Source organism: Choloepus didactylus, chromosome 18 (assembly GCF_015220235.1).
Source record: "Choloepus didactylus isolate mChoDid1 chromosome 18, mChoDid1.pri, whole genome shotgun sequence".
Lineage (NCBI taxonomy): Eukaryota > Metazoa > Chordata > Mammalia > Pilosa > Megalonychidae > Choloepus > Choloepus didactylus.
Window position 1 is genome coordinate 44,144,209 of NC_051324.1, and position 26,664 is coordinate 44,170,872.

The 26,664-nt window shown below is 42.2% G+C and overlaps 1 protein-coding gene across 2 annotated transcripts in view; it reads left to right on the forward strand.

Annotated features, from left to right (window-relative positions):
* CA10 (carbonic anhydrase 10) overlaps nt 1-26,664 on the forward strand; it is a 485,859-nt gene that overhangs the window by 382,549 nt on the left and 76,646 nt on the right. The gene's annotated exons all lie outside the window — the stretch shown is intronic.

The following is a 26,664-nucleotide window of genomic DNA, read 5'->3' on the forward strand; positions in this document are numbered from 1 at the left end:
GAGCCAACCATGGTTTCAATTATAGGATGAGAACTACAAGTTAAACAGATTTCATCCAAGGTGTGACATTTGAAAAGCAGGGCATAATTAATTTGACCCATTTTACCTCTCTTAGACCCCATGGTGGTTAGCAACTTGAGATCAGGGTTCTTTATATGCTCAAGACCCTGATAACTAGGTTTCTGCCTAAAAGTCCTATATAAATGCTGTCGGGGAGGCGTTGGAGTTATAGAAGTATGTATCTCATTACCAACTTGGTTTTGTTTTGTTTGTCAAAATCATCTTTAAGCCTGTTTTTAAAGTGACAAGGCCATGCACTGAGGACTTGGCCACTGACAAATTTTAATGTGTGCTCAAAATGTGTCCACTGAGACCTTCCCTGGGCACTCTCCTATTCACCAGGGACACAGAGATTTTAAAAAAAGAAAGAGCTCCTACCACAGAGGAGCTCAAAGAGTGGCGTATCCAAATAATAACGTAGAATATCATGCTATAATGGATATGTGCAGAAACCCCGGCAAGCTCAAAGGAAGGAAGTGACAAATTTTACTTAAAGAGGTCAGGAAAAGCTTCACAGAGGAGGTGCCTTTTGAACTAGGATGTGAAGAGAGGCAGTGTAGACCGATTTAAAGAGCATGAGCTTTGCAGTCAGAGGAATGAGTTTGTACCTCCTGATTTGGTACACACTATGTGATCTTGAAAGTGTTACTTGATCCCTCTGAGTCTCAGTTTTAACCCCTCTCAAGGTTGTTGTCAGAATTAAGTGGGATTCCAGAGGTAAGGAGCCCTGGAAGTGCTTGATGATTGGTAGATAAGAAGGATAAAGTTGGAGATGGGGCATGGCATTTCAGGGTGAGGGACAGTGGGGGCAAAGGCACTGGGGCACACCAGGGCACTGTGTGTTGGGAAACTGCATATAGGTTTCATCTGGTACCTGACCTCTGATCTTCTAGTAATAGCTACATGAGCATCAGGCTTGAGTAGGAATATGAACCTGCATCCTGGATCTGTAGGAAAAATCTGGATTTGATTAGGGATGTCTGCCAAAGGCACTAGAAGGAGAAGCTCTGGGGGGTTGCAGATCCTGCTGGGAGTATGGTGAAGGCAGGGCAAAAACTCACAAATTGAGAGAAATCGGGGGACTGCCAGTCAGAATTATAGAATATTCAAAATTTAAACTCTTCCTTTTAAAAATAAGGTTACTTTAAAATTTGTAATTATTTTATTTTTGTTGGCTTATTTGCTCATTTATTTGCTTGCCATAATTTGTTTGTTTCTCCAGTGCCTATCACAGTACTGCCTCAGAGTAGAAATATCTGTTAAGTGAATGGATAAAAAAGATGGGAAAAATATGGATGGGTACTGTATTTCTTTATAATCTTTACAATGTAGACTTCCTTAGAGGTGTTTGTTTTTCCAACATGTAATAAGGTTGCTTTGTAACTTGTATTAAACCACAATTTTGGAGTTAATCGGTGCTTCCAGAATCCTCAAAGGAAGCATGTAATAATTTGATCTCTTAGTGTGTTAATGTTCTCAGCCCTACCTCAGACCAAGAGGTATCAGGCTCTCCAGGGTGGGGCCTAGGAATCTGCATTTTAAAAGTTCCCGGTAGGGTCTGCTGAGTAGATTTGTGAAGCACTCTCTCAACAGTGCATTATTAATAAATGTTCTCCATAAATAAAGCACTTAAACTGAGTTGCAAATCAGAATTAACTGGGGAGCACTTTGAAAACTTTTACGTTTGGGTCCTTCCCAAAACTAGCTGAATCAGTCTCCAGAAATGGGATCAAGGTATTGGCATTTGTAAAAATTTCCCAAGAGCGCTCAGGTAGGGACCAGGACCACTGTATCAATTTCAGCTCAAGCTCTGCCTAAATTATCCTAGTTTTCTAAACAGCGAGGACTTACTCAACAAAGCCTTACAGCACAAAACAGGGAACCCAGAGGTAATTGCCCCCCGGCAAGGCAAAGCAAAGGTGCTGTCTAGACGGATGGGACTTGGATAACCGCTTCCCACACAGGGTGACCACACAGGCATCCATTGCTCCAAGGCCAGCTCTGTGTAAGCCTCAGCGTACATACAGTTCTCCCTTCCCCCTCAACATGAGGGGCTCTAGACAACCTAATGTGGGTTTCGGTGCAAGAGACCAGAATTTTGGAGGCACAAAATGTCATATGGAAAGCAATTGAATAGGCAGTTGGCCTCTGGGAGATTTAAAGGGTCCCAGTGAGCAAGAAGAGCTTAGCATCTTCTATATGGCCTGAGGGAAGAGAACTAAGGCCGATGGGTGGAAGCCACAGGAAGACACAGTTCAGCTTGCTCTAAATCAATGAAATGAGTTTGCCTGTCAGAATAGTGGGTTCCTGTCATTGGAATTATTAAGCAGAGAACCAAATTTGGGGACTTCATAAAAGTGGCTCACATCCTAATGTGCAGGTTGGCTGTTAGCTTTAATGTATCTTCTAATTCTGAAATTTTACACAAGCCATGATTCCCTTATAGAAAAGTTCGCCCAGTTGGATTCTGCTGAGGGTTAACCTCAGTTTAAGTAAATATATCTTGCCTGGTAGACTGACTTGTTATTTTTATTTTGTGCTACCTTTAAAACCACCTTTGGTCTCTATATTTAGTTGTCCTTTGAGAGAACCCAAGTACCATGTCTAGCAACAAAGCATGTGTTTATTTTGTTGACAGTGAGTAATCCCATTGCCATCTGCCCCATCTATCATTGCTGATCGTGATAAGTCAATTAATGCCAGGCATTTTCCCTGGCACAGAATAGCCATCATTATCTGAAGAGCTGTGGATTAATTGCAGTCTTGTCTAGTGAGGTTATTGTAATTGATGGTAATCATTTGCTTTGTTTTATAAAGCTGCATGGATGTACGACACAGTCAGCAACTGCGTTTTTATAAAAATTTTTCATGTCCTACCCAGAGAACTCCTGGACGCCTTGTTGGGGGTTGGTGATAAATGAGCATATTCGGGGATTCAAATGTCTCCATTTTTTAAGAAGGGAAAATTAACTGTTTTTAATAAGTAAGACCCTTAGCTTGCTAATAATGGCTACGTAGTTAGAGTAATGTCTAGTATAAAATAGGGTATTTATGAAAAGAAACAAGTACATTAGCAGGGCAAAAGATAATATTTGAAAAGAATGCATGCCTGTGGATTAAGTTGCAATAGAGAGGCTAGACAAGAAGAATCTTTCCTTTTTGGGGGAAATTGGACAAATTCATTTTAAAGCCCTCTTTTTTTTTTTTTTTTTTATTAGTTACAGTCTCTAGTTGATGCTGATTGCATCCCTCCCCCAATGCCTCCCCATTTTTAACACCTTGCATGGTTGACATTTGCTTGTTCTCCCTCGTAAAAGAACATATTTGTACATTTTATCACAATTGTTGAATACTCTAGATTTCACCAAGTTACACAGTCCCAGTCTTTATCTTTCCTCCTTTCTTGTGGTGTCTCATATGCTCCCCATCTTCCTCTCTCAGCCATATTCATAGTTACCTTTGTTCAGTGTACTTACATTGTTGTGCTACCATCTCCCAAAATTGTGTTCCAAACCACACACTCCTGTCTTCTATCACCCTGTAGTGCTCCCTTTAGTATTTCCTGTAGGGCCGGTGTCTTGTTCACAAAGTCTCTCAGTGTCTGTTTGTCAGAAAATATTCTGAGATCTCCCTCATATTCAAAGGACAGCTTTGCTGGATACAAGATTCTTGGTTGGCAGTTTTTCTCTTTCAGTATCTTAAATATATCACACCACTTCCTTCTTGCCTCCATGGTTTCTGCTGAGAGATCCGCACATAGTCTTATTAAGCTTCCTTTGTATGTAATGGATCGCTTTTCTCTTGCTGCTTTCAGGATTCTCTCTTTGTCTTTGACATTTGATAACCTGATTATTAAGTGTCTTGGCGTAGGCCTCTTCATATCTCTTCTGTTTGGAGTACGCTGCGCTTCTTGGATCTGTAATTTTATGTCTTTCATAAGAGATGGGAAGTTTTCATTAATTATTTCCTCTATTATTGCTTCTGCCCCCTTTCCCTTCTCTTCTCCTTCTGGGACACCAATGATATGTACATTATTATACTTTGTTTCATCCTTGAGTTCCCGGAGACGTTGCTCGTATTTTTTCATTCTTTTCTCCATCTGCTCCTTTGTGTGTAGGCTTTCAGGTGTTTTGTTCTCCACTTCCTGAGTGTTTTCTTCTGCCTCTTGAGATCTGCTGTTGTATGTTTCCATTGTGTCTTTCATCTCTTGTGTTGTGCCTTTCATTTCCATAGATTCTACTAGCAGGTTTTTTGAACTTTTGATTTCTGCCGTATACATGTCCAGTTCTTCCTTTACAGCCTCTATCTCTTTTGCAACATCTTCTCTAAACTTTTTGAATTGATTTAGCATTAGTTGTTTAAATTCCTGTATCTCAGTTGAAGTGTACGTTTGTTCCTTTGACTGGGCCATAACTTTGTTTTTCTTAGTGTAGGTTGTAATTTTCTGTTGTCTAGGCATGGTTTCCTTGGCTATCCAAATCGGGTTTTCTCAGACCAGAACAGGCTCAGGTCCCAGAGGAAAGAAATATTCAGTATCTGGTTTCCCTGAGGGCGTGTCTTAGAAAATTGCTCCACCCTTTGATGCCTCAGGTCACTGTGCTTTTCTGCCCAGCAGGTGACGCCTGTTAGCCTATAATTCTTGACTGGTGTGAGGAGGTATGGCCCTGTTCCCCCAGGCTCTGGGGTCTGGTTCTGAATGGAAAGGGCCCCACCCCTTTCCTCCTAGAGAAGACAGACCCCTCAGGTGGAGGTCATTAGCATTTCAATGGTCTCGCTCTCTGCTTGTGGTGTCTCCACCCTTCCCAGAGTCACAGCCCTGGAAACTGAAAATGGCTGGGGCTTTCTCCACTGAGCCAAAAAAGAAACAGATAGTCCCCTTCAGACCCAGTCCAAGGCAACCCTCCGGCTCTCCCAGGTCAGTCGTCACCCAAAGCCTCTGTCTGTTTTTTGGGGCTGCGTACCTGTAGCGAGCAGTTCACACTCGCTGCTTAAAACCCCAGTTGGAGCTCAGCTGAGCTGTATTCGCTTGCTGGAAGAGAGCTTCTCTGTGGCACCACGCGGCTCTGCAGCTCGGGCTATGGGGGAGGGGGTCTCCCGACCTGGTTCCACAGGTTTTACTTACAGATTTTATGCTGTGTTCTCGGGCATTCCTCCCAATTCAGGTTGGTGTATGATGAGTAGATGGTCTCGTTTGTCCCCCCACAGTTATTCTGTATTATTTACTAGTTGTTTCTGGTTTTTTGTAGTTGTTCCAGGGGGACTACTTAGCTTCCACTCCTCTCTATGCCGCCATCTTGCCTGACTCTCTCTTTTTTTTTTTTTTTTTTTTTAATACAATTTTATTCAGATATATTCACATACCCTACAGTCATCCACAGCATACAGTTATTTCCAGTACCATCATATAGTTGTGCATTCATCACCAGAATCAATTTTTGAACATTTTCCTTACTCAAAAAAATAAAAAATAAAAAATAAAAGTAAAAGTAAAAAAAGAACACCTAACACATTCCATCCTCCCCCATCCCACCCTATTTTTCCTTTAGTTTTTGTCCCCATTTTTCTGCTCATCTGTCCATACACTGGATAAAGGGAGAGTGAGTCACAGGGTTTTCATGATCACAGTCACCGTGTAAGCTACATAGTTACACAATCATCTTCAAGACTCAAGGCTACTGGATTGCAGTTCAACAGTTGCAGGTATTTCCTTCTAGCTATTGCAATACACCAAAAACGAAAAAGGGATATCTATATAGCGCATAAGAATGCCCTCCAGAGTGACCTCTTGACTCCATTTGAAATCTCTCAGCCACTATAACTTTATTTTTTTTTTATTTCACTTCCCCCTTTTGGTCAAGAAGATTTTCTCAATCCCATGTTGCTGGGTCCAGGCTCATCCCCAGAAGTCATGTCCCACTTTGCCAGGGAGATTTACACCCCTGGGAGTCAGGTCCCATGTAGGGAAGAGGGCAGTGAGTTCACCTGCTGAGTGGGCTTAGAGAGAGAGGCCACATCTGAGCAACATAGAGGTTCTCTGGAGGAGATTCTTAGACACAATGATAAGTAGGCTTAGTGTCTCCTTTGCAGTAATAAGCTTCATAAGGACAAGCCCCAAGATTGAGGGCTCATCCTACTAAATGGTTAGTCCTCAGTGTTTGTGAGAATATCAGTAATAACCCAGGTGGGGAAGTCCAGCATTTCTGCATTTTTCTCCAGTTCCTCAGGGGGGCCCTGCAAATATGTTTTTATTCTCTACCCAAATTACTTTGGGATGTATTGGGATTTCACACTGACCTATACAAACCTACCAGATCTCACTTCCTATTCAAAGTTCCATATAATTATGGTGTTTGAATAAATTGACCACACAAGTTAAATTGTTTAGTGTGCTGCAGAAAATATAGATCCTTTAAAGCCCTCTTTAAGTTCTTCTTTTCAAAGAGGCAAAGGGGTATACTGAGAATTGAACCAGCCACTTGACCAATATCTGTAGCCGGATCCTACTGCTCATTTTCTCCCCTTTTCACATAACCATTGTGCTTCTGCTGTGTTCTGGGTTCTGAGCTAGGCACTGGCCACAGCCTGGCTCCTGCCCCAGAGAAGCATACAGCCCACTGAGGGATATTATATTTATAATGCAATGTACTGCAGATTACATTTGAGGATTGCTCTGGAAGGATATTTGAAATGGCTCTCTCTGGATGGCATTAAGGAGAGAATGGATGAACAGCTATGCGGCCTGACATCCCCCCACCCTCTGAAGGTGGGGTGCAAACGCACTGACCTTCCAGGGTCACAGCCTTTTGGATTCTCTGATACTGCTCAAAATGCATCTGAAGGAGGAAAAAGTCCACAGCTGTTGCTATGGTGATGTAGATAAGATTTGTTTAATTAAAAGGGGGGAATAAAAGTCATATGTAAAAAGAGGGTTGTTTTTAATTGACTCAGTCAGAAAAGAGAAAACAATTCTCTCAGAGATGATAACTGAAACTAAAAAACAGAAAACGCAGGCCTTGTCCTCTTAAAGGAATCAATTATTTGCATCCTTGAGAGACTGGTTTCACTAAAGCAACACAAAACTGTAGGAATAAGCAACTAACACCAAATTGTCATGAAGAGTGCTGGGGTGTGTGTGAAAAGTGCTGAAGCACCCATAACAGAGAACCAAGGCCCCATTAGGGCTGAAGGGCTCTGGGAGAAGTGCCCCTGCAATCTAATTAGCACTTTGCTTCCAGGCTGGATCTCCTGGGAGAAATGCTCAATTGGCACAATTGGAGATTTGAGGGGGAAAGAGAATTGGCATATGTAAGAATAACAGGTACACAAATAAAACCTATGTTAAGAGCTACTTAGGTACCATGTTAAAGCTGTTCCCTGTACCTGGAAAACCAGCTCCATCTCTCTCCCCCCATATCCACCACAGCACCCCCCCCCCCTTAGAGTTTCCCAAGCCTATTTGCCTCCTCCCAGCCAGCAAGGTGCTACTTCCTCTCCACTTCCAGAGAATCCTGTATATTCGTCTATTACAGAGGTCGGCAAATCATAGCCTGTGTGACAAATACAGCTCACAAGGTATAAGTGGTTTACATTTTTGAAGGGTTTGAAAAAAAGGAAAAGAAGTAGAACAGATGGCGATTATATGTGACCCACAAAGGTTAAAATATTTGCTATCTAGCCTTTTACAGAAAAATTTTGCTAACCCCTGATCAATTACATTACCCACCATGGTGGGTTTTCTAACAGTTGACTCTCACTTCTATCAGACTCATGGTTCTTAGTTGATAGGAATTTTATCTTAATCATTGCTATATGCCCAATACCTCATACAGTATCTGATGCACAGCAAGCAATCAATAAATATTTTTTTAAATGAATCAGTGATCTTGGTAAACCCTTTAAGGACAGGGATCTTCTATCATTTATCTTTGTACACCAAGCACCTAGTACAGTGCTTGACATACAGTAAGTGCTTAACTGATGTTTGTGGAATCAATGACTCAGTCAACTCTTGGTCTCCCAGGAACAGAAACTTTATTAGCTGTTTCCCTGGAATTTTGAGGTGAGTTGTATTCATTGACTGTTCAGGAAATATACAGCCCTATTTGAGTCAAAGATGGAGTGTTTCAATAAAGGCTGCCTCGGGCATCAGCTTCCAGTAGAAACTAGACAAGAGAATGTGCAGCACACAATAACCAATAAGACATGTTCTGAGATTTCTCTGGGAAAGGAGAGTGTTTTGAGTAATTCAAAATGTATTTATGGGGAACCAACATAGCCTTATCCTAAAGGTGTTGAAGGACACAAAGGGAGTGAACAATTAAGTGTCAGCCTGGAGGAATTTCAGGTCCATTGGAGGGACATGGGAGAGATGTGAATCAATTACTCTGCAGCACAATCCAGAACTTGCCCAGTCTTGGCCATAGATGGCTGCAGAATCTCACTGTTAATACCTGGCCATTGTTCAAGTGCTTTGTGATTTTCCTTCCTCCATTCAGTCAGTCTACAGATATTGATGGAGCACCTACATGAGCTGCAGAGAATAAAACAGATAAAAGTCCCTGTCTGCAAGGCACCTACAGTGTAGTGGGGATGAACAGATAATAAATAATAAACATAATAAGTGAGTAAATTGGTATGGTAAGTTACAGTGTGTTAAGTACTATGGGGGAAAATAGTTGAACAAATTGGGGGGATCATAGAATGAGGAGTGGAGGGAGTGCGTTACAAGTTAAACAAGGTGGCCAATGTAGGCCTCGTGGAAAGGATGAGCTTTGTGAGACTGCCAAGGGAATGTCTAGGGAAAGGACATTTCAGGCAGTGGCACCAGCCAGTGCAATGGCTGTGAAGTAGGAGAGAGCCGTGAGGATCCAGGAAAAGCAGGAGGCTGCACAGCCAGTGCGGTAAGAGCTCATGTGTAATAGGACCACGTGATGGGATGTGAGATCAGAGAGGTCAGAGTGAGACTGGAGGTGTTGCTGATTGTGGGTTCTCTTTGTATGAACTTTTTATGGAATTTGCCTTTTACTCTGAATGAATTCCAAAGCACAATGTTGTAAATTTTCCCATTTGATCACTGAACACTGGCTTGATAGTTTTCTCTTAGTATGATTGTGCCAGTTTGAATGTATTGTGTCCCCCAAATGCCATTATCTTTGATGCAGTCTTGTGTGGGCAGACATATTGGTGCTGATTACATTGTAATTCTTTGATTGAGTGTTTCCATGGAGATGTGACCCACCCAAATGTAGGTGATGACTCTGACTGGATAGTTTCCATGGAGGCATGGCTCCGCCCATCCAGCGTGGGCCTTGATTGGTTCACTGGAGCCCTATGTAATCTCAGACACAAGCAGCAAGCTTGCTACAGCCAACAGGGACACTTGGAAGAACACCCGGAAGCTGAGAGAGGAGCTGCAGATGAGAGACAGTTTGAAGACGGCCATTGAAAGCAGGCTCTTGCTCCGGAGAAGCTAAGAGAGGACAGACACCCCAAGAGCAACCGAGAGTGACATTGTGAAGAGGAGCTGTGACCTTCACCTGGCAGAAAGCCATTTTGAAACCAGAACTTGGAGCAGACGCCAGCCACGTGCCTTCCCAGCTAACAGAGGTTTTCCAGATGCCATTGGCCATCCTCCAGTGAAGGTACCCATTTGTTGATGCGTTACCTTGGACACTTTATGGCCTTAAGACTGTAACTCTATAACCAAATAAACCTCCCTTTTATAAAAGCCAGTCCATTTCTGGTGTTTTGCATTCTGGCAGCATTAGCAAACTAGAACAATGATCTCCTTACCTGGGGACACTGAGACCCAGGACCATCCAGACAATAAATGACCAAGATTGACTTCAGTCAGGTCATCTGATTCATAGCACTGTTCAATATAGGCCAAAGTTTACCCATGAGCCCTATACTAAAGGCTATTCACCTACTCTGGACCCTGGCCCAGTGAAGAAATTCAAGGAACAGTAGGCTATCAGGCCCGCCTTTAAGGAGCCTACAGTCAAGACGAGGATCCTGTTATCCCAAAGAGATGGTTAATTCCCAGCAGTCACAGAGTAGACTGTACTTTCTAATATCACCCCATCCCCTTAACAGGCACTGGGTTGATACTATTGAACAAAGAGATTGAATGAGTAAATGAAGATGATTTAAATGACTGTATCTTTCAGAGTGCCTAAATTATGTCCAGTATCTCATGAATTGAATTCTGTAGTCATAAATGGTAAATCTAATAAAGTTTAGATCAATATTAACAGAAGCTCTAGACTTTTTATGTTACATTATTCTCAAATAAATGAATTCTTCAGGAAAGCAGGGTACCCATAGGTATCTGGGAGGAGTAATTGAACAATTGATGGCCAGTCTGCTAGAAAAATTCATTTAGTGAGTTTGTCAATGCTAGAAACTAAAATTCTGGATACTGGGAGTCTGCCCCCCACCAGAATGAGCAAACCAGCCTTCAGGAGGCAAAACAAGCAGAGGGCAGGAGTCCAGAGGGAGCCAGGGCAGATTATGATGATACCAGCAAGTAGATAATGAGCCTGATCTAAGGACAGGAACTGTTTTCCCTTTGGACGTTTTCGTAATTACTTTGCGAAAGGACAGCCGAGTCAAGCAGACAACTTCCTGAATTGTCAGTTTTGGATGGACACAGTGGGGCAGCCTACAAGAGAGGACATCGCATTTGAAGACATCCTGCTGAGGTCAAGTCATTGCCCCAACTCTCTCCTAACCTGCATCATCATTCTGCGAGGATGGCCTTGTGAAAGTCACTAACCTTCTCCACTGGACTCCAGTCTCCCCTCTGGTGTTCTGACTAAAGAGAGAGACATTATATTACAAGGAAAATATTAAAGACAGGCATTGAGTGTGAATTGATCAGGATTCAACCTAGAACCTGTTACTGTGGAGACCCTCACTGTTACAGCTCTACAAGTGTTGCATGGAGCCTTGGTTTATTTAATAGCCAATGACACCCCAGTTAAAGGAATAGGTATGGCTCATAACATTGCTGTGATGTAGGAGGGCTTTTTATCCATTTCCAAAGCATGGGAATAATATCAATTGGAAAAGAAGGTGTGAAGTAAGAGACATTTATTCACTGCCACCATGACTACTGTCAACAGTTAATTACAATCTATAGAGGTTCCACGAACGATCACATTCCCCACTTCAAGGTATAGCCTGTAAGGAGGTGGACCTGCTGTTGGAAAAAGCAGGTGCACTCGCAGCTGGAGTCAGAGGCACCATTGAGGTCATCTGTCCTTGCCCACCTGCTGTACAGAGGAAAAATCAGGTGCCAGAAAGGTCAGTGGACCTGCCCAAGGTCACTGAGATTTAGTGGTAGCATTGGGACCAGAATCCAAATTTCCTGACTCTTAGTTTGGGATTTAAAATTTTTCAAACAAAATGTAACATTATATCAAACTCCGGGATTCCAAAGAGCCTTTTGGGTCAGTCATTGGTTTAATCACCGGGAGAACAAGTGTGGCCTGAGAATCAGTAGGAAACAGATTTCCCTGGCAAAGATATTTTTGCAGTCAGGCAGCCTCAAAAGGAAAAGACATTGGCAGATTCTTTTGCAAACATGAGCAGTGATGAGTGTCCATGAAGAAATGAATCTGGATGTCACTAAATCATAAACACACACACACACACAACACAAACACACACACACACACACACACCCCACTGGTTTGAAAAACATTATAGTGTCTGATTACAAAAGCTGCAGAAGTTAAAGACTGGAAGACTAAAATGGAAATTCTAATGCTTTAAAGATCCTTTGTTTGACCTCAATATGAGAAGGCAATCATAAGAACCTAAGGACCCAGGTAATGCATTTGTGCAGTTTGAATTCTCCCACCCCTGCTCCCCAATAACCCTCCAGAACAGCTCAGTAATATTAAATTTAAGTAACCTCAATAACAGTATTACAAAATTAAATCATTGGATGTCTAGCTTCTCCATGGATGTGCTGCTCTACAATTCAAAATTAAGCTATTTAAAACCCCAGATTCATTTGCTCTGACATATCGATAAACTTTTGCTGAAACAAAACTAATCATCTCGATGGTGCTGACTTAATTGTTCGCCAGTTGACGGATAATAAACAGATCTGAGGATTAAAATAGGAACTAATTACTGTACTCAATTCCATTTACTTGATTTCATGTTCCATTAATTTTTTGCATCATTTCTGGTGGAAACCTTAGATTTATGGTCTCCCCAAATGAATTATACCTCTGAGATGCCTGTGGCATGCTCGTGTTCAGAATTGGTTGGAAAGAGCAGAATTCTGGGTAGTAAATATTTAGCAGAAGCAGCCTAAGATATAGTAGGTGAAGGTAATTATCCGTTCCCAAATATCAGCCAGAGCCAGCTTCTGTAAATCTATCCCCATCTGACCAGTAAAAGGACAACACTGTGATGGCTCTCATGATTATTCATTGGATCGGCTTGTCAGAGACCTGGTTGCCTTGGCCTGGAAGGGGCTGCAGGAAAGCAAAGATGAATACATATAGGGAAAGGGCATTGGCCTCGGAGTCAGACACTTGGGCCATTGGACAGAGGCAACATTTTTACTTAGAAGATCCACGTTCAAGACCCTGCTCTGTCACTTGCTAGCTGTAGGATCTTTGTAAGGGCAGAATTGGGCAAGTCACTTACCCTTCCTAAGTCCTTTTAAGCTGTGAAATGGGGCTAATAATGCCGGTCTTGTATGCATTATAGGGTCATTGTGCAGCACAGGGAGGAATTACTCCTGTGAAAAGGATTTTAAGCTATAAAGTTCTATACATGTTAGTAACTAGCCAGCCTAAGCCTTATAAGTCATTGGTCAAAATCCCTTGCAGATAAGATGCATCAGGATAATCACAATGAATTAATACAATACTACCTTCAGCTTTCATTTACTGAACATGTACTATGTCCTGGGCATTGTGCTAAGTACCTTACTTAGCAAACCCAATCCTCACAATAAACCTATCAGCTAGCTCTCATTAGCCCATTTTACCTGAGAAGAAAAGAAACTGACCTCAGTCACATAATTGGTACAGGGAAGAGCCAGGATTTGAACCCAGGTCTCTGGCTCTAGCTGTATGCTATGTGGCCTTAGACAAGTCACCTCACCTCTCTGACTCTAGGTTGCTGCTTGATGACAGGTAAGTCCATTCTCTCTAATCAAAAGTGCCTTGTTCTACACCTGAAACTCAGAGCTAGAGCTCGGCAGATATGAATATCAGTACTTACGCATACAGCAACTGTTAAAAATAAAATGCTGAAACAGAGCCCAGATTTCAATTAGAGATATGAATAAAGCAGATCTGGTTAAGACTAGAGCAAATCAGGCCAAAAGGTAAAGGTTGAAACTGACTGTGTTCAAACTTCAACTTCCATGTGAGACCAAGGGAAGAAATGTTTATTTGGTGTAGGATCTATACTTTCTAAACAATATAACTCCTACAGTCAGTTTGTGAAATACTACAATTACATGGAACTTTGAATAGGAAGTGAGCTATGGTAGGTCTGTATAAATTAGAATGAAATAGCAACACATCCTAAAGTAATTTGGGTGGAGAATAGAAAGAAATATTCGGGGCCCCCCTGAAGAGCTGGGGGGAATGCAGAGGTGTTGGACTTCCTCACCTGGATTGTTGCTGATGTTCTCACAAACACTGGGGACAGACAGCTTGATGTGCTGAGCCCTCTGTCTTGGGGCTGGCCCCTCTGAAGCTTATTGCTGCAAGGAGAGGCTAAACCTGCTTATAATTTTGCCTAAGAGTCTCCCCCTGAGTGCCTCTTTGTTGCTCAGATGTGGCCTCTCTCTCTAACTAAGCCACCTTGGCAGGTGACCTCACTGCCCTCCCTGCTACGTGGGACCTGACTTCCAGGGGTGTAATTCTCCCTGGCAACTCAGGATATGACTCCCGGGGATGAATCTGGACCTGGCATTGTGGGATTGAGAACATCTTCTTCACCAAAAGAGGGATGCAAAATGAAGCTTCAGTGGCTGAGATTTCAAATGGAGTCGAGAGGTCACTCTGGTGGACATTCTTACGCACTATATAGAGAGCACTTTTTAGGTTTTAATATACTGGAATAGCTAGAAGTAAATACCTGAAACTACCAAACCCCAACCCAGTAGCCTTGGCTCTTAAAGATGATTGTATAACAGTGTAGCTTACAAGGGGTGACAGTGTGATTGTGAAAACCTCATGGATCACACTCCCTTTATCCAGTGTATGGATGAATGAGTAGAAAAATGGAGACAAAAACCTAAACAAAAAATAGAGTGGGATGGAGGGGGACGGTGATCTGGGTGGTTTTTTTAATTTGTTTTTTATTTTTTATTCTGATTCTGATTCTTTCTGGTGTAAGGAAAATGTTCAAAAATAGATTGGGGTGATGAATGCACAACTGTATGATGGTGCTGTGAACAGTTGATTGTACGCCATGGATGATTGTATGGTATGTGAATATTTCTCAATAAAACTGAATTTTAAAAAAAAATAGTGTCTTGTTGTGTTACCTGAGATCATCTTCCAGCCCCTCCCAGTTCTGCATCAGCCTTGAGAATAGTCTGCCCTTTTTCTGGCTATAAAGTGATACAGGAGCCTATTTCTCCAAGTGGCACAATAGCGATATGAAATATGATGTGGCATCAATTTGTGTGCCTGCTGAGAAAGGTGACTTCACACAGCTCCCATTCTCAGGTGGACACAAACAGGAAGTTACATAGAGATGTACAGTTCTATTTTTTCTCTCTTTAAAATGTAAGTAAGTTATTCTATATCTGTATATTCGTATGTGTACAAACACATCTATTTCCTCCTGTAAAACAAAAGAAACTGTAGCCTCGGAGGTAACTTGGGTGAATACATTTTCCTGCTTTGGATCTATTTGCTGAGCTAGAAATTTTTTAATTCATCCTTGAAAAGGAATCCTGCAGGAGCTGTTTGGCAAGATGAGCTTAGCCAGGAGGTTTTAAATCGCAGTCCCAGTCAAGAATAAGGGGAAGGCCCAGGGATGAGCAGATATCTGAATCCAGGATTCAGTGCACCATTTCTAGCAAATAATTTTGTCTGCTCTGGAAAAGACTAATTGTGTATGGGCCCAAATGACTGCCCCAGAGCAGCTGCTATTTTCTGTAAGTTCCTCTGCAGGGGTCAAGCAGTTCCTGCCTGTTACACAGGCCTCTTTAGGGCTGATGTGTTTCCCTGATCCTGGTGAGGAGCTGTGACCTGCTTGTGTGAACAGTGGTTAATTGCTGGAGTTATCCATTCCTGTGTTTAAATCCTGGCTCTATCACTTATCAGCTGAACCTTGGCCAAGATGCACAACCTCCCTGTGCCTCAGTTTCCATCATTAATAATAATACCAGTGCCCAGGCTATAGGGCTGCCCCCCCCACTTTGTTTATGTAGAGTTTACACAATAAAATTCAGCAATGTTAACTGTATAGTTTGATGTGTTTTCAAAAATATATAGTTTTGTAATCCCAACCATGATCTAGAACACTTCCATCATCCCCAAAAATTCCCTCACATCCCTCTGCAGTCAGCACCCCCAACCCTGACCCCTGGAAACCACTTATCTGCTATCACTATAGTTTTGCCTTTTCTTGAATTTCAATCAGTGGAATTATACAGGATGCCATCTTTTTTTTTTTTACTTGATTTTTAAAAATTATCTTACGGTAATTATACTGAATCATACTGGATTATACTTATGTATAGATTCATGTAACCATCACCACAATCAGGTCACAGAACAGTTCCATCTACAGGCTTGTTTCGAGGTTTAAGAGGATGAATATCTGTAAAATGCTCAGAACAGTGCCTAGCATATGGTGAGTGCCCCAAAATTGGTAGTGTTTATTAGCAACAGCATGTTTCTTTGAGCTCCATCTTCTGGGATCAGCATTTTTATCCTCCATCCACATCTAAAGTGGTGTCAGGGCAAGAAGTTAAATTCTTAAAAATTACATCAGTCATTGTGAGTTGGTTCCAAATACCCTTCCTCTGAGAAGGAGGGTCTGGGATCTTTTTCTGATGCCATTTTCTTGTCGGTGCCCACGCTGCCGGAAGTAGCAATGCCAGGAGAAAAGAGCTCCTTTTACTTTGTATAAGGAGCCATCCACTGGCCAGGGTGGGTGTCCTCAGGACTGGGCCTTTTTAATACTCAGACAGGCCCTGTTTAGGTGAGCTAAGCCTCTGCAAATCCCATTGTAGGCTTGCGGGGAAATCTCATCAACTTGAGCACATGCAAGGAAATGCCCTCCCCACTCAGGCCTCCTGGGGGATCCCTTCCCTGTTCCCAGAAGGCAGCTCATCCTTGCAAAGCACAGCGGCAGGTAGAGCATTTTCCCATTCCCTGTGAGTCTGAGGCAAAGCCCTAAGCTGTCCAGATAGGGCGATCCCACCCCCTGGTTTGCCTGGGACAGTCCAGCATGATGCCAGCTGGGCCTGGTGTGTGCCTCCTTTCACTCCCAAAGGTGCCCTAGTTTCCTTAATGAGTCATATTGTCACCCTATGTCTAGGTGACCTTAGACAAGCCACTTAACCTCTCTGGATCTTCTTTCCCACATCCGGAAAATAAAAGGATTAGAATAGCTTGATCAGGGCCCTTCCAGCACCAAGAGGCCTATGGAAGTAAAATCTTGCATAATTTTATCATCACAAATAAACCTTGATTGAGGGGTCCCCATGCGATCTGGAGAGTCAGAAACATTGATCTGCAATAAAAATCTTTATGGGATTTTGGAGAGATTTTCCCCAAAGGTTGAGTATACATTTTATAAATAGCTACCCTCACACCTCCTGTAAGGTAAAATCATGGGAAATGAAGTCAGTTGATGTGACACCAAAGTGAAAAGATAAGATTATTCTGCTTGCTTGGGCACATGACATTTTCTTATTAGGATGCTAAAAATATGGATCATATTACTCCTGTGCTGCTGCAGCCACCATTGCTACTAGTACCCACACGTGCGTGCGTTCAAACGCGCTTCAGTCATGCAGCTACCTCCCAAGTAAAATTTCTCTGTAGTTAATAAGGTATTTCAATGGAAACTATGGGCTCCCCTTGAACCATTTTGCTTTGTACATTTTAATTACAATTTAAGTGATTTCGCTACACTGAGCACCCCTAGGAAGAAACCCCAGGAATTACCATCATCATCCACTTAAGCTTTGTTTCAATTCTGGTCTCTAGAGAGTCAGAACAAGAAGATTCTTTTACCTTAAAATCCTCTGTAAATCCCTAGTGGTGTCAGCATTTAGCCTCCTTTGCCATCACACAAAAAGGAGAATGTTTCTGCTCCAAGACACAGTTTGCAGTTTGCAGTTTGCAGGCTTTGCTTTCAAACCTCTGGGGCATCCAAATAATCCTACCAAGCTCTAGTGCTGCTTCTGGAGTATTCATTTAGCTTGAGTTACATTATTTTAATTTTCTTAGGGGTGTCTTTACTAGCTGGAGGGTGATTTTTTTCCCTTTAATTAAAGAACAAGTTGATTCCAAAGCACACAACAAAACAAGCCCCTTTCATACCCTGTCTCGCTTGTCACTTTCTCCGGCTGTTATCCTTTCTGAGTGCTTTTCAGCTTTTCGCTGCACCTGGCTCCTCAAACTGGAAATGGGATGGAATGACAGCAAGGCGAGACATGGCTTTCAATGGAACCAACCAGCCCTTGGTTTCAGTTCATTTAATTTCCTGGAGCAGACGGCAATTTGAGGGAGAACCAGGTAGTGTTATCTTTATCTCTTAGAAAGGAAAGCTGTATCCATTCAGTGCAATTCAACAAATATTCACAGAGCTGAGCAAGGGCCAGGATTTATGCTAGCCTAGGTCTACCCAGAGGAACAAACTCCGGACTACCACTGTTCTCTCGGGGGTCACGTTCCTGGGGGCATCTTAGGTCAGATGCTTTGGGGTGCAAATAACAGAAAGTCTCTTGTGCTAGGTTAAGCCATGAGAGGAATTCACTGGAAGGCCTCTGGGATATGTCTTAGGTCTTAGGGGCAACTGGGCCATGACCCCGGGAATGATGCCTTTTCTGTTTCCCATCCACATAGCTGCTTGATTATCATTCTCTCCATAAGCCTTCTCCGTCTGATTCTCTGTACACACAGAGGGCAGAAATGGCCCCTTTCAGTCCCCAAATTGGCCCCTTGGATCAAGACTATCTTGGACTGGCTGACTAGCTGGCTCTTTATTCCACTTTCAAATTCTCCAAAGAAGAGATCTGATTTTCCCAGCTTAGATCTGATGTCCCTCTAACCCAGTCACCTGGGTGTGGAGTGGAGACCTGTAGAATAAACAGGCCTTGGGGGACAGCCCCTGCAGTTGGGAGAGCAGTTATCTGGAAAAGGTAGCCATTGTGAGCTGAGAGGACATCCCAGACGATGTTTACTATGGTGGGAGACAAAAGGCATTCTTTCTTTTTTTTTACTGTTCAGCCTGACAAAATCCACAAGCCAAAGTGCTATTGACTCATCTGACTCAAACTGGGGGGTCAGAGAAGGCTTTCTGACATAAGCAGGACCATGAAAGAGAAGTATGAGCGTGACTGAAATAGGATGAGAACATCCCAGACAAAAGGAATATCAGATATTAATAGAAAGAATAACTGTAGTCAGTCCATAATGTTCACTCAAAGGATTCAGCATCTTGTAACTGAGTGTCACAACAATCTTACTGATTAGAGACATCAGTGGTACATCACAACCTCGTCACTTGTCTTCCCGGCTGCTAACATTGCCGTCTCTTTCTTTCCGCCAATGCATAAATCTTGGGGTGGGCTCAAATAAGTCACTAGAGGCTAGCACCTAGCAAACCAGCTCTTCCATTTACTGTATGCCTCTTAGCAAGTTATTTAGGCTCTTTCCAATTATAATGTCATCCTCAGAGGGCTGCTTGTGTAAAATGAGATAGTACAAAGTAAAGAACCTTAGCAGTGTGCCTGACACACAGTAGTGTCAAGGTAGTTCTTTCCAGCCCTTCCCTCTCCATCTGTTTTCTTCTCCGGTAGTGGGCTGATGAGATATTTTGGATAAAAAATCCAGACCTTGGGGCTGATGTGTGTTCCAACATTAGGACAAAATTGTTAACGTAGGACCTTCTTCCCCGCAAAAAGGACCATTTGTAACATAATCAATGGGCCTTCAGATATGTTCTCACCTCTTGTCCTACTGTCAGTTTCCAGAACTCAGAGCAAAAAGAAAAAGAATTGTGTAAACTTCCCAATTGCTCATTGACTAAGCTCCATTTTCACTTTCTCGGCATTGGGCCCGTTGGATGTGAGCCATCCTGTGTAGCAGTCTCCAGACTCCACATCACCCACCTCAGTCAGGGACCACGACATCTGGACACAGGTGATTCATCAGTGACACTGTAGGTAGTATCTTTCCCTTCTAAAGCACTGAAAAACCCAAAGACTTATTCCTTCCCTTCTGTTGACTTACACTTTCAAGAGTCCCAGATGTGAAGCACTCTCCAAAAATCTTTTGAAAATACTTCAAAGTCCAGGACATCCACTGGGAAAGTTTCCCCATTATTAATGTTCTGAGGAATGCCAACAGGTTAGAAACACACAGCTTTCTTACGTAGAGGCTGAACTTGATCAACATTATAGGTTATATTATTTATTTTTGGTGCTCACTTTAATTAAAAGAAAAGTTCAGTTACAGTGGACCTTTAACACTGAGAATGCATTTTTTTCATTCTGGCCTGTGTTTGATTTCTTTCTCAAAGGGAAAAAGAATGTTTGCTTGAGTTAAGAGGTAGGAATCAGGGTTAAATTTGCAAAACCAGCTACTTCCTTTCCTCTAGTATGACTTGCTTTATTGCAAATACACGTTAATCCCTTTAACCTCGCTTAAGTCCCTGTTGCTTTTGTGGCCAGATTTACAAAACCATTCTACAGGGAAATAACGGTCAACAATTTCAGAAAGAGAATCTGACTAGGGAGAATATTCGTCATCACAGGGCTTGACAAAGTCTGAATGATGTGTCTAATATCTTCCTCATTAAGGAAACAGAAGAATGACTACTCCAAAATAATGAATAATCCAAAAACTCCTTTTAATGAATTATATTTATTCCTCGTAGATATATATTTGAGTTCCTACTGTGTGAATTATTTTGCCAGTATCTGAGTTCAAATACAAATAGTGTACAATCCATGTCTTCAAAGAGCTCCCGTTCTATAAGGAGACATTTACCGTGTGTCTTGCTGAGTTGGGAGTGACCGCATGTTATGCTGTGCTAGGAGAAAGCACTGCCTGCAGCGGGGATGCAGAGGAAAGTGTGCTATACTTTCTTTGCATTTATGCTCCACCGATTCATCTCCTGTCCTGATTCACTGGTCATTTGAGAGAGATTTGTATTCAAGACTTATTTCCCCTTGTCTGACCACTGGGTTGACTTACCTTTTGTGTTTGCTGAAAATAAATGTAATGTCAGTAGCCACATCATTAGAGAAGACAAAGGCTTGTTAAATTTAGCTGAAATGATACGAAGCTGTACAACATATGCTACCTGAGTTCTCAGTCCACTTTCCACTCACTGGTGTGTGTGTGTGTCTGTGTGTGTGTGTGTGTGTGTGTGTGTGTGTGTGTGTGTTAAATATAGTGCAGGTTAAAAGGTGATACATGCCTGCCAGAAAAAAAAAAGAGATCGAGTTAAGGGGCATGGGGGTGCCAGGGGTGGGGGGCATGCGCCTATATTTAGTAGGAAGGTCAAAGACACTGAGAAGACACTTGAGCAAAACCTTAAAAGAGGTGAGGGAGCTGGCCTTGAGGATACAGGGGAGAAGAGAGTTTCCCCAGAGGGATAGCCAGTGCCAGTCCTAAGTGTGGCGTTTCCTAGCGCATTTGAGGTTCAGCAAGGTGGTCAGTGGGACCAGAGCAGCGTGAGACAGAGGACATTAGAGGGCATGAGGTCAGAGAGGACAAAGGGGATGCCGATCATGCAGCATCTTGGGTCCATTGTGAGGACCTTGGCTTTCACTCGGAATAGGTGGGGAGCCATCCGAGGGTTTCGAGCAGAGGTGTGAGGTGGTCGGATAATGCCAAGCTTGTTCCTGCTTTGGGAGTGGTTCTCTCTTCCCAGAAAGATCTTCCCTGGGGTCTTTTCATGGCTGCCTCTTTCTTGTATGCAGATCTCTGCTGAAATCGTCCCCAAGCCCCCACTCACCCGTAATCACATCCCCCTGTTTTAATTCTCTGCCCGGCATTTATATCTCACTGTTAATTTTTCTTGTTTATTTATACATTATACTTGTATATTTTCTGTCTCCTTTCACTAAAATGCAAGCTCCCCTAATTCCCATCCCCTACGCTGTGGACTGGGCTTAGTGACTCACTTGGATGGAAGGGGAAAGTAGTGACTTTACAGTGGGGACTTCACAGTGGGGACTTCACAGTGACTTCACAGTGGGGACTTCACAGTGACTTTATAGTGGGGAAACCCAGCAGGTGCCACCTGGACCGAGGCTCAAGGCCAGCATGCCCACTGATGCCCTGTGGCTGGGAGGCAACGAGAAGGCCACTTTACTTCTGTGCTATGCGTCCCAGAACCATGATCCCACTCTAACCATGAGAACACATCAGACAACCCCAAACTGAGGGATAGTCTACAAAATAGACTACCCTTCAAAAGTGCTATGATCTTGAAAACCAAGGAAAGGCTGAGGAGCTAACACAGATTGGAGGAGACTGAGGACAGAAGACAATTAAATGAATGTGGGATTCTGGAACAGAAAAAAGGACAGCAGCGGGAAAACTGGGAAAATCTGAATATAGTCCCTAGTTTAGTTAATAGTGTTGTGTACATGCTAATTTTTTTTGTTCTGATAAAATTACCACAGTTATGTAAGATGTTAATATTTAAGGTAAGCCATATGAAGGGTATCTGGGCACTCTCTACTATTTTTATGTCTTCTGAAAATATGAAATTATTTCAAAATAAGGAGTTATTAAAAAGTAAGTTCTGTGTTACTGGGGACATTGCCTGTCTTCCGATTCACCGCTGTTCCCCTAATGTCTAGGATGGTATTAGGTGCTCAATAAATATTCAATAAGTAAATAGGATGGACACAGTAAAATCATTAATGAGGTCTTAAAACTAAATGAATCAATTACAGTGTTTTTCCAAGTGCAAAGAACTTTGTAAGTAGCTCATTACAAATGTAAGGGAATATCATGATTATTTCATTTTGATTTTTTTAAAATGGGGAAAGACTGCCCACTTCCTGGGGCATAGCTGCAGTAAGTGACAGCTTTGCATGTGATCAAGCAACTCCTGGGCATTGCTGACATGCAGCCATCTCTGTTCATAAAGATTTCCCCAATCAAAGGCTCTGAAACAAGAGAAGACTCATTTAAAAGTGAAAAAATCATCATCTTGGTGACATCTTATTAATCTAGGCTCATTAAAAATGTGTAGGATCCCCTTCCCACTCCACAGCAGATTATTACTCTGGAAACACTTGTCAAAGACAAGGGGAAGACCTTTCTTTCTGAAGAATTGAAAGTGAAAGCAGATTACATTTCCTCCCCTCCCCCCTTCACCCCTCAATGCCAGGTGCGTTGTGAAAGGTGACCTTAAAAGTCTCAGGGAGGAGATGGCCCAGTGCTCAGGAGTCTCAGCCTCTGTAATGCATGCTCTCCTCCCCCAAGATGGTGTGGGCTCACCTGGGAGAAGGGGGAGGGGGCAAGTGGCTGAAGAGTGGGCAGCATTGAGAGAAGGCTGTAAATGACTTGCATCCTGCCCCTATGATATCCATCCACCCATCCATCCATGCATCCTTCCATCCATTCAACCCACAGGGAGGCAGCTGTTGCAACAGAGCACAACTTGCAACCTGGGTTCTGATACCATCTTGGCCACCAAAAGGTTTCATGAATCTGGGCAGTTAATTTCCCCTTTCAGGATCTCTCATCTGTCAAATGAGGGCCATTCACCAGACAATCTCTAAATCTTTTTCGGACTCTGACAGTCTCATTCTAAATGCCTAGTAAGTAGTTCTAAGTACCCTGTGCTATGCTTGTTATAGTAGGAGAACAACAGATCAATAGATGATAGATAGACTAATGATAGGTACGTAGGTAGGTAGGTAGATAGACAGATAGGATATGGTCTGTGTTCTCCAAGATATAAGAAACAATACAAGACACTAGATGATTAAGTGTAGATAATCCTATAAAATTATTTTAAAAGGAGGCCAGGTTCCTGAGGTATTCTATGTTGGTCTCTTAGATAAAGTGGAATTATGCTGGACCTCGTGCTAGGGATGTGTGGAAACACCAAGGAGGCTAGGCTACTAGCCCTGCCATGCAGAGCTTTACCAGCAAGCCTCTCCCTTGTCTTTGTTGATATGCTGGGCAGCGCCATGCCCTTAAAAGCCTTCCTTAAAACCATGGCTTTTGCTGATGAAACCTTGACTAGGAAAGGGGATGATGCACATTCTATTAAGTTCAAGCTGGAGCAGTTGGGAATCAAAGAAACCAGTCTGGCTTACTGAGCCTTTCTTGTAGGGTTTACTCCAAAGCTGTTTTTGAAGGGGCTCTGGCATGCTTATGGATGGTTGGCCTGTCAGTTGGGAATAAAGAGGAGCACACCTGCCAGGTGCAGTAACATGCATCCATCCCACCAAGAGACCACAGAGGACAGAGCAGGGGCTTTGGAGTCTAGGAAACCCAGATTCAAGTTCCAACCCTGCCACTTACTCTCAGTAGTCTTAGAGAAGACTTCATCTCTTTGTGTCTCAGCCTGACCACATATAAAGTGATGATATAATTCCCTTCTTGCTGGTTCGTCCTGAGGACTAGAGATGATGAATATAATGCTCCCCTCCTCCTTGCTCCTGATAGACACTCAACAGTGGTAACTGTTATCCTCATTATTAGCTATTACCATGCCCTCGATCTTCAACAGTATTTACTAAGCTGCCAGTAAGCTCATACCAACATGCTAGGCCCTGGGGAGGCACAGAGATGTTTAAGGGAGGAATTTCATGGAGAAGATGGAATTTTCTCTGGGTCCTCAGAGATAGGCATGATTTAGCTTTTTTTAAATGAATTTTTGATTTTGGAATATTTAAGATTCATGGTTGCAGAGATCATACAGAGTTCCCATATACCCTTCACCTAATTTCAGTTTCTCCTAATGTTTTCATCTTACCTTACCATGCTACTTTTATCAAAACTAAGAAATCAATAGTGTACATGATGAACTAATCCAAACTTTATTCAGATTTTACCAAGTTTTTCCATTAATTCCCTTTTTTGGTTGACGCAATCAAGTATACTACATTGCATTTAGTTGTCATGTGTCCTTAGTCTACTCTGGTCTGTGACAGTTTCTCAGACTTTCCTTATTTTTCATGACCTTGATGCTTTTAAGGAGTACTGGTCAGGTATTTTATGGAATGCTCTTCAATTTGGGTTTGTCTGATAATTTTATCATGACTAGGCTGGAATTATGAATTTTTGGAAATAACACCACAGAAGTAAAGTGTCCTTCTCTTCACATCATTTTAGGAATACATGATGTCAACGGGTGATATTAACTTTGATCATTTGGTTATGGTAACATTTATACTCACAATAATGTGCTATCATCACCACCATCCATTTCTAAAACTTTACAATCAACCTAAACAGAAATTCTATACAAATTAAGCATCAATTCCTCAGTCTCTACCCTCAGTCTATCCCCTGGTAACCTATATTCTACATTCTAAATCTATGAGTTTGCTTATTATAATTAGGTCATATCATGCTTATTATAACTAGTTCCTATCAATGAGATCATACAGCATTTGTCCTTTTGTGTCTGGCTTATTTCACTTAGCATAATATCATCAAGGTTCATCCATGTTGTCAGTGACTTCATTCCTTTTTACAGCTGAATAATATTCCATTGTATGTATAGACCATATTTCATTTAACAACTCATCAGTTCATGGACAGTTGGGTTGCTTCCATCTTTTGGCAGTTGTGAATAATGCTGCTTTGAATTTCAGGGTGCAAATATCTGTTCAAGTCCCTGCTTTTAATTCTTCTAGGTATATCCTCGAAATGGGATTGCTAGGTCATATGGTAATTTCATACTTAGCTTCCCGAGAAACTATCAAACTGTCTTCCACAGTGGCCGCAGCATTTTACATTTCCCCCAGCAATGAATGCATGTTCCTATTTCTCCATATTCTCTACAACTTTTCTAATTTTATAGGTTTTTTTAATAGTAGCATTTCACTGAGTGTCAAATAGTATCTCATTGTGGTTTTGATTTGTATTTCCCTCATAGTTAGTGATGTTGAGCATCTTTTCATGTGTTTTTTAGCCATTTTTATTTCCTCTTTGTAGAAATCTCTATTCAGGTCTTTTACCCATTTTTTTAATTGGGTTGTTTATCTTTTTATTGTTGAGTTGTATGATTTCTTTATGTATTCTGGATATTAAATGCTTTTTGGATATGTGGTTTCTAAATATTTTCTTCCATTGAGTAGGTTGTCATTTCACTTTCATGATAAAGAAGTTTTTAATTTTATGGAGGTCCCATTTATCTATTTTTTTTTTCTTTCATTGCTTGTGCTGTGGGTGTAAACAGAAGGAAACCGTGGACCTGGTTTACTTTTGTTCTTAAGTCAGGTAATATCCTCTCTTACACTGAATTTTGAATTGCAAACCCTTATTCTTTTAGAGTGCAAATAATTGCTTTTTTGCATTGCACAGATATCATAATATTCAGAGAAAACAAAATAAAATAAAGAAAAAATGTACCCATCATCCTCTGCCCCACCAAATCAAACGGTTTTTGATCTCCCATATTCATTAGGCAAACACCTAGAAGTGGAGAATGGGCCTCTTTCACCTCATCACACAAACGGGGATGCTAATGCATCCTGGTTTTTTATTGGCAACAGGTTTACAAAGAAAAATCCATCCTGAATGTTCACATTATTTAAAAGTGCACATCCCAGTTGGACCTCCCTAAGCAAGTATATGGTAAACAGTTTTCTTAAGTAGAAAATAAGCAGGCAGGACCAGATAACCTCAGCACATCTCCCAACTGAGGAGTTTCTTTTATTGTAGCAATATTCTTTCATATTATATCAGTTCCATAATGCATGAGTGTGTGTGCCTGCCATTCTGTAAGAACAGCAGTATAAACCGCACTTCCCAAAGCTCCTGCATTTAGAGTGGCCATTTACAAAATCTCTCACACTTTATATTTCTGTCCCCCAAAACCTCTTTCCTCTCCAGCCCACTCAGAATTCAAACTTCTTGGCCCTTTGTGCCATTTACCCCTCACCCTCATTACGACTCTTCAGGGCTGATCATCTGTGGCTGCTGTTCCCTGTTGGGAGCCAGGACTCAGGGCAGGAGGTTGGGGCCATCGGCGTCTCTCATGGGTGCCCAGGGTGCTGCCATGCACCCCCAGGCACCCAGGAGACATTGGCGGACGTGATGCAGCGGTGCCCAGCTAATGAGTGCCAGGCTTTTTATCTTTACTCAGAAATGTAAGGAAGGACAGGGAGGGGTGTTGAGCAGAGGGGTGAAAGCAGCCTCACACTGAAGCCCAGATAGCATTGCCCCC